Source organism: Trichosurus vulpecula, chromosome 5 (assembly GCF_011100635.1).
Source record: "Trichosurus vulpecula isolate mTriVul1 chromosome 5, mTriVul1.pri, whole genome shotgun sequence".
Classification (NCBI taxonomy): Eukaryota; Metazoa; Chordata; class Mammalia; order Diprotodontia; family Phalangeridae; genus Trichosurus; species Trichosurus vulpecula.
Window position 1 is genome coordinate 180,236,553 of NC_050577.1, and position 9,116 is coordinate 180,245,668.

The window sequence follows — 9,116 nt, forward strand, 5'->3', positions numbered from 1 at the left end:
TTTATGTCTGACTTTATGATGCAGTAGTATGTACCTTGAGTATCCCTTCTCACACATCACCACCCCCCTGCCAAAAAGTGACTCTAGGTTCAAAGCACTGTTGGTTAGCACCCAGCCAACAACATAGCTCACAAGCTTCTCCAGATGTGTTTACTTTTATCAGGCAGACAGAGGACATAGCGCAAGCAAGAGACATTCAATCAAACAGCATAGTAAATAAAGTGACTAGCAAAGATCTCATCCATGCACACATGGAGACCATTCTTCTGTAGGAGGGGGAAGATACATATACTGTGAACACTTAACCCATATGGAAGGCATGAATCGGGTGTGGCAGTGCTTAGCACCTTCTTTATTAGGGAGTGGCTTAGGCATTGTGAAGTATGTAGCTAATTTGATGTATCTATTTTACATCTGCATTAGGAGGAATTTTCTGGTATCATCTTGGTTATTATAATATGGAATAATGGATACAGTACTGTTCTTGGAAAGTCAGGAACATAAGGGTTCAAATCTTCCAAAATATATGCTTTCATTCCAATCCATCCTTCACTAAGTGGTCACAGTGATTTTTCTAAAGGAAGAGTCTGATCGTATTAAGCTTCCAAGCCCTGTCCCCTTCCCTTGCCAAATGTACTCCATTACCTCCCCATAATTTCTTGGATCAAATATAAAGTCATCTATTTGACACTTAAAACTCTCATAACTTTGCGCTTTCTTGCCTCTCCATTCTTCTTAGACCTTACTCCCTTCAGGCATTCCAGCATCTTTATTATACTTGTAGTTCCTGGAATAGAAAACTCCATTACTTGTCTCTGTATCTTTAGACTAGCTGTCTCCATGCCCGAGTACTCTGCTCCCTCTTCCACTACCACCACCCTCACTTCTTCTTCCTAGTTCCCCTGGCTTCCTTTAAGACTAAGCTCAAACCCCATCTTTAGCAAAAGGCACCTGGTGCCCTCAGATATTAATGCCTTTCCCTCTGCAATTACCTTAAACTGCTCTCTGTGGGTAATGTGTGCAGCTAGTAGCTAACATGCCTTCCCCATTAGAATGCAAGTTCCTTGAGGGCAAGGACTCTGTGTTATTTTGTTTGTTTTGGGTTTCTTTTTTTTTTTTTGCCATTCTTTGTCTCTCCAGAGCTTAGCACAATATCCCGCATATAGTATGTATGTGCTTAATAAATTCTGATAATCACAGTCTCTGATAAAAGGCAAGTTCCTGACACTTTTCTCATCTAAATAATGAAGATAATACCTGTAATACCTACCTCAGAGGGTTGTTATAATCCTCAAAGAACATAATATATGTAAAAGCACATTATAAACTTTAAAGCATTATATTAGTATCTTTATCTGGTTTCATTTTGAGACTTTCACATTTAGAAAGCATAACTTGAAAAATTGGAAGATTATCATAAAAACAGGATTGTAATAAAAACAAAGTTGTAATAAAGGAAATCAAGATTTGTTGAGGGGAAAGATGTTGTAGATACTGAGAAGTATTAGTCTCAACAAATGCCTACTCTGTGACTGGACAGTTTACAGGTAAAAATGTTGACCAGTACAGAGTACAGAGAAAAAATTATTCTTTAAAAATGAAACAAAACAATGAGCTTTCATATATCAGAGTTTTCCAAGAATGTTCCATGCTGTGTACAGAAATCATGAAATGCTATGAATTGAACCTAGGTTTGACCCTAGCTATCAGTGTGATTTGTTGGCTCACAGAATCAGTTATCAGAAGGCTATTTTCTGCAAACCAAGTACCATCTCAAAAAAGGTCTGCATAGAAAGTTTATCACCAAAAATCTAGACTGATCAGAATAAGAAATAAATAAGATTTTTTTAAGTTGGTTGGAAAATTAGAAATTGGATTGTGAGGCATTTGAGGGTTATATACTCCTGGAAATCCAGTAAAACTTAATGGACACATATCCATCCCAGAGAAGCAGTATCCTGCGAGACAGCCCTGATGCCCAATTAGAAATCATTTGCTTTGAAGCTAAAGGTCTTACCCAGATGACTCTAACCATATTGTCCTTGTTCAAAAGACTTTTGATTTCTTAAGACCTCTTCTTAGGCTTTTGAAAGTTTCCTCCCGCATGTTATGACCAATTTGCTTATTCCTAGTGCTATGAATGTGGCTCAGTCTTGACCAGTCCCTGATAGGATTTCTATTATATGTCTTTATACTAATATAGGATTATTCTCAGAATGTCCTAGTGAAGATACTCTTGTTCAGTTTCTTTACTCTTATATATCTAGTAACACAATCAATTATTATCAGATTTTACTCCCTACCCTCGGTAAACCATTATTGAATTCAGGCAGTTGAAATCATCCAGGATACTAAAACAATTTTCCCAATCACTTTAGTGTACTTTCTAGGTGTACTAAAGAGAGACAATGTCAGATATGACCTTAATATTGCATCATTATTACTAGTCATAGTTATCACTATAATTATCATCAGTGCTTAGCACAGTGCCTTGCACATAGTAGGTGCATACAAGTAGGTGAACCCTTGTGAAATATAAGGGATTTACAATACTTGCTTGGGATTTCGATTTTGTCAAATGAAAATCTTGGCATTTACTAATAATTCTTATAGCTGAATTTGGGGGGGGGGGGCTTTTCCATGTAGAAAAATGACAACTTTATGGGAAATACTGTTTAATCACATTTTTACAGCTTAAAATATTGCATTTTGATTATTTATATTGATAAACTAAGACTTGGTAGACTGCAATGGCAAGTAGATGAAGTGTACATAGTTTTCGATGAAATATTGAATTCAGGATCAAGAAATCTAGATCTTCTTCCCAGATCTTTCATTGATTTACTATAACTGCTTTCTAAGAACACTTAGTCAATTTCCCAATTTTGAGCTTTCAAGGAGGATAAAAAGAAAATATAAGCAAGATAAGCACTCTAGACAGAGTAGTATGAACTTTACTAGCAGAAATTCAGTATTATTTCTACCACATTAAAAAAATGAATAGCCAATCAGTAAATGGAATGTCAGTGTATGTCAGATTTATATATCTCTTTTTATCATGCTGCTCTTTACATATACATATATGTCTATATGCACACACATATAAATATATATGGATACACACATACATATATACATACATATATACATATGTGTACATATATAAATATGTGTGTGCATATAAATACATACATATATGTGTACATTTTGCCGGTGTTAGCATAGGGCATCATATCTACTGTGGTTACGCAGTTTTATTTCTTATGTCTCCTCCGTCCTTATTTCACCTATATACTAAGGACCTTGGTTTGCTGGGAAAGAGTGAGGCTAAATCTGCCTGTTTGGATGGAAGAATGGGAAGATAATGAAAATCAACTGTAGGGGTATGTTTAAATGAAGTTCTGGATGTTAGTTGAGAATTCGCCAGAGTGAACATGGGTTATTTTTCTTTCTCTTTCACTACTGAATTCTTTCTCTTTCTCTGGCATATTAGACATTTCCAAGGGCTTGTTCCTGGGAAGTTTTTCAGGTGATTTCAGTTTAATGCAACCAGATAATTGTTGCTCTAGGGCTTGGTTAAGTTGTAAAGCTGCTAACCCAGCGAACAATATTACCCAATCACATGTTGTGCTTATAGGAGAGACCTCTGCCTTTAATAGTCTCTCCCCATGCTTGTGACTTCTTGTTTCAGAAGTCCTATAAAAATGAAGCACACCAAGTTAAGATTAAGCTATGAAAATAAAAGAAAAAACAAAAACCAAAAAAAGACTGAAGTAACATAGTATTGGCAAACCAACTGTAATAAGGACAAGATTTTTTGCTCCTCTTCTCTATTGGAATGCTAAATCCATCAAGTGCCTTTAATGAGTCTGGCTTTTATTTGAATGGGGCAGGTAAAGTGGGATCTTTTTGTCTTGGAATGTTTCTCAGCACTCAGACAATAGGGAGTCATTGATTGGAAGCAATGTATAGGATGAGGTACTAGTGATTAACTAACTCTCCCACACCCTGCTGTTAGTGATTTCCCACACCCTAAATGGTGAGCCTCAAGCCCCCAAGGCCCTGAACAATGTATATGTACTGGAAGGTTAGCCATTTGACTTTTGGGGGCACACTCATTGAAAGAGTGTGGGTGACAAGACTCTGGGCAAGCATTGAAATGCCCCCACCCTTTGAAACCCAGATGTTGGTGCTTCTCTGGTAACTATTGTGATTTGATCAGACAAGGCCTGTCTGTTGATCTGTTTGTAATTTCTGTTTGTATTTGCCCTGAAGTTCAGGGGGCTGATCTTTTCCCCCTGAACTAAGTGAATGATATATGTATATTTAATTAAACTCAGATTGTTAACCCCTGAAAGTTGCTTTCCTTAGAAAAGCGCATCAAAGAACTTGTGTTGGCAGCCTTTCTGTGTGCTCTTGTTGTTGGTCTTACACAGCCATGGTAGCTGCTAGTAACATTGTTGTTACACCAACCCAATATTAAAATGTAAGGTACTTACAAAAGGCAAAGGTTGCTTTTTTTTTTTTTTGGTGTTAGATTCTTTTTTACCTTTTCCTCATATATAAGAAAACTCTTTGTTCAGTCAAAAAACTGTCTTAATTTTCCTAGAGCCAAGATGCTGTATGAGTAGGCATACTCCAAGCATTTCACAAATGGCATTATCAATTACCATCATCATTATTTGGTAGAATTGTCTTTTTTCTGTGGTATGATAATCCACTTTCCATATTTATTCTGCTCAGATCCTCTTCTGAACAGTAATTACAATGTAACGTTGGATGATGATGAAGTTACACTTCTGAAAGTTGGTGCATTTTCCACTGACCCTAACCAATTCTTTAACATTTTCTGCTGTATTTATTGCTAAGTGGATGCTCAGAAATAAAAGATAAATCTATTAGCTTACAGACCCTTTATAATTTCCTGTCTTCCACACACCAAAAAAGCATTGGAGAAAAGATACAGACATTATTAAAATAGTGGCATTTCCTTTGTCAGTACATGCCACGTTGCAACACTGCCTGTTAGTGGTGGAGAGAAAGACTCATTTTGTGCAGCACCCTTGTAGACTCTGTTCCACATTGAAGCTAGTTTCTTGCTATATTAAAAGTAAGATCTAGAAGTATAAAGGAATCCCAGCATATGGGAGATACAGGAGAATTAGTGAACTAGAAGCTAAGACAGAATACTGATATGGGGCTTACAAAAGGATAGCTCCATTTATAAAAAAGAGGGAAAAATTAAGTTAAATTCAGGAATTTTAGAATCTTACTAGATTATAGGCACCTTGAGAGCATGGGTTGTACCATTTTTCATCTTTGTATCACTAGAATGTAACTTATACGTATTCGCAGTGAAGAAGTTTAATCAAATGAATATGGTAGGGAACCATAGGTTTCTAGGGGTGCTCGAGACCCCAAAATACCAGCATGCCAGGTCCTGCTGAGAGAATTTGACTCAAGCCTTCTCAGCCAAGAGAAAAGACGAAGTTTATTAGGGATTCACCATAATGGGTTGTCTTAAGAAATCCCACCCTTTGTGACGCCTGTTTCCATAAGCTGGCTAGATTCAACCTACTGAATTAGATTGAATCTGAGCACCTTCATGGAGGCAAGATGGAGATTATATACACAAAGATTGTAGGAGGGATTGAGAGGTGGTCTGGGGTGACTAGAGGAGGGCTTTAGGGAGGGACTTGAGGAGGAGTCTAAGGAGGAGCTTGATGGCACTGAGATGAGGTCAGGCTCCAGGGTGGGAAATAGCTGAAGGCTACATGGAGACATACAGACAATAGAGGGCTGGGGTAACAGAACTAGGGTATAGATATTTTGATCAGGATTAAGTGATCAAGAAACAGCTGGACAGTAGAGGGCTAGGCTAGGCAGAGACTTGGGCCCAGTGATAATGCAAGACCCATGGCCTTAGGGGAAGGCCAGATCCAGTTGGAAGACTCAAGGAGAGCTCAAGGGGGCTCCCAGAGACTGTATTCCAGGTTCAAGAGGGTTCCCAGAGATTGTGCCCTCATCAGCACTTTATCATGAATGCTTGTGTGAATTGAATGGAATTGAACTGAAACAGATACTACTACCTGACTATAGCACACTAACCTGCAATCCCTGCCTCAGATAACTTCATACTTTTTCTTATTTTCACATAAAAGATGTATATGACTAATTCTTCCCTCAGTAAATAGAAGAAGGTTATTCTACGTATAGGTAAGAGAATACTTTCGCTCTGATTCTTCCTGCTGGATCCTAATCAGAGACATGAGGTAATTAGGAATCCTGGCACCCGGAGTAAATTCACATGACAGGGTGGGCAAACCAGAGGACCTTAGCTCTCAGGACACAAAGACCCATGAGGAGGAAGCAGAGATTCGAGGCTTGCTTAAGCCTCCATGGATAAAAATACCCTAACACCGCTGCCAGGGAGGGTGCCAGAGAAGGGAGGGGAGGGGTTCAGACTGGGGAGTGCTCACCTTATAATGATCCTGGATGAACTCTGAAAATCATGATATGGATCCCCAATGTTTTTTAGCATGATGCAAGGTTGAGTGGAAAATATGCCTTGTTTGGGTGTAGTGGTTCCTAGCCTCTCTCCTCTCAGTGCCCTTGAGAGGAGTCATGGCAAACTATCCCAATCCTCAGTGGGAGCAACCAGCTAATCTGGTAGAAGAGAGCATGTCCCAGAAGAGGAGGTACCATGGCGACAAGAAACTGGGATATGTAGCCTAAGGTCAGAAATTGGACCTGATGTGTGGTATCAGGCTGATGGAGAATAGCATGAGGTGAGCCAGCAAAGCATTGTGGAAAGGAGGTTCTTGACCTAACTTGGATGACATTATCCCTGTACATTGCCCCGATTACCCCTATTCTAGTTATTGCTCTGGTCATAGTTTGCTGGGCCTGCCAACAAAAGATTACGCGCATTGTTTTTGTAGTGGACACAACAATGTCCTCTCAGATGTGCCTACAATGTGCAAGGAACAAGTTTGCTAGGAGAATACTGATGGCTAGTCCTCATTCTTTTTTCCTTCCACAACCCTGGCCATATTCTCTCTTGCCGGCTTTTTCTCTCTTCTACAGTAAAGAAAATTGGGCTGATGGAGAAAGTATAACTTTTTACACAAAGGATGCAGCAGTCATTAATACCTGAGACAATTCCAATGAATAGATTATTTAAAATAATTTTTGAATATATAATTTCAATGTAACATTTATTGACTGTCTAGTGGCTACTCTATCATCAGCATCATGCTAAGGGAGTAGGATGATGGGCAGTACAAAGAAAACAAGACTCAGCCCTAATCTTTGAGGTTATAACATCCTTAGTAAATGCCATACTCCTATAGGGTAGGTCATACAATGAGGTATTATAAATAAGTGCTCAAACAAACCAGTTAGACAGTACTAATATTAAGAAAAATATAATTTGACCATTTTCCAAGAATGTAAACTGAAAGAATTTTAAAGCTAAAGATATCTAGTAATGTATACCTCATCCATTCTCATTATGCACTATCTTGATTAGAAAAAATATAGTATGAGAAATAATATAGGGCAGTGATGCTTAATCATGAAAGAATGTGGGTAAATGTATATTGGTGTGTGTGCGTGTGTATGTATGTACATTAATAATTTTTACTCCATCCATTCTTGCTGTTCACTATCCAAGTTAGAAAAAAAAAAAGGAGTGTAAGAAATAATATAGGACAGGGCTTCTTAACCTAGATTCATGAAGTTATATGAAAATATATATACATATATATATATACATATGCATGTGTGTGTTTGAATATACTGGCTTTCTTTTTGATCCTATGCATTTTATTTTATGCATGAAAAACATTATTCTTGGTGTGCTTTATAGGCATCAGCAGATTGCAAAAAGTGTTCTCTCTCTGTCTCTTTCTTTCTGTCTCTCTGACATACACACACACACACACACACACACACATACACAAGGCTATAAGAGAAATGTTGTACTCAATATCTTGTAATCTGGAGAACTTGAATTTTTCAAACTTTGAGGAGATTTGAAAAAAATGAAACAAATTAGGGCTTGACGCATTTTTACTGTTAGTGTCTTATTACTTCAGATACAGGTGGCTCCCTCGATTATATAACTGTTATCAACATTTTTTAGTTTCATAACTCTAGGGCAGATTTCAGTTTTGTTATATTCATATGCTGCATTGGTTTGGTTCTAAGTGCTATGCCTTACAGATAGGCCTGTTTTGCAGCTAATCCAGTCCTATGCCATTCATCAAATAACAACTCTATTAGAGGCCTAAAGTTAAAATATTTATTCTAACCAACTCTATCATGCTAAATTCGGAACATGCAAAATCCTTTAGGAGTTGAACTAAATAAACAAAGTGAACCCAAATTTAATGGACTAATTATGGAGGAAAATAAAATATTTGTTCATTGTTATCATATTTACAAATAGATATTTGTGCTTTTAATAACCCGAAGTTTTAAAAAGTTGTAGGTTCCCAAGTGATGTCACTTATTAGGTCTCTGAAAGACCCACAGGTTTTCTATATCTGTACCCTTCCTCTGAGTTGAAGATATTGACCTAATTTCCTTTGGCCGAAATTGACCTTTAACTGACCTCTTTGATGGGTTTATTACTTTCAACTGGTTAAACCCTTGTGTAACTCTCCTGGAATGATCCAGCCCTGTGAGCCCCTATGGATAAAATATGACATTTCTGAAGCAAAGTTGGCTACTAATAACTCCTTACGTCTCTTCCACCTCTGCCAAACTCAGTTTCATGCTTATTCTGACCCCACTTTTCCAACACTGTTGTTATTCTGGCTAGATTCATCTCTGTTCCCCAACAGGAAGATGAAGAAGTGAGGACCCTAATGCTCTCTATGCTTATGCAAATGCATTGTAAAATCTAGTTGCTATGATAGTGGAGATTTTTTTTTATTCCCTATTCCAGTGTTTTTCCTGTTAGATTGAAGCAATCTGGCATTCAGACTTTTTTTTTTACTTCACTCAGAAACTCTTAGATGTCACCTTCAAAATGTCTCGAAGTTCCAGATGGTAATTCTCTCACAATGCTTTGCATCTATACAATGAATTTAATATAGAATAATCCTATG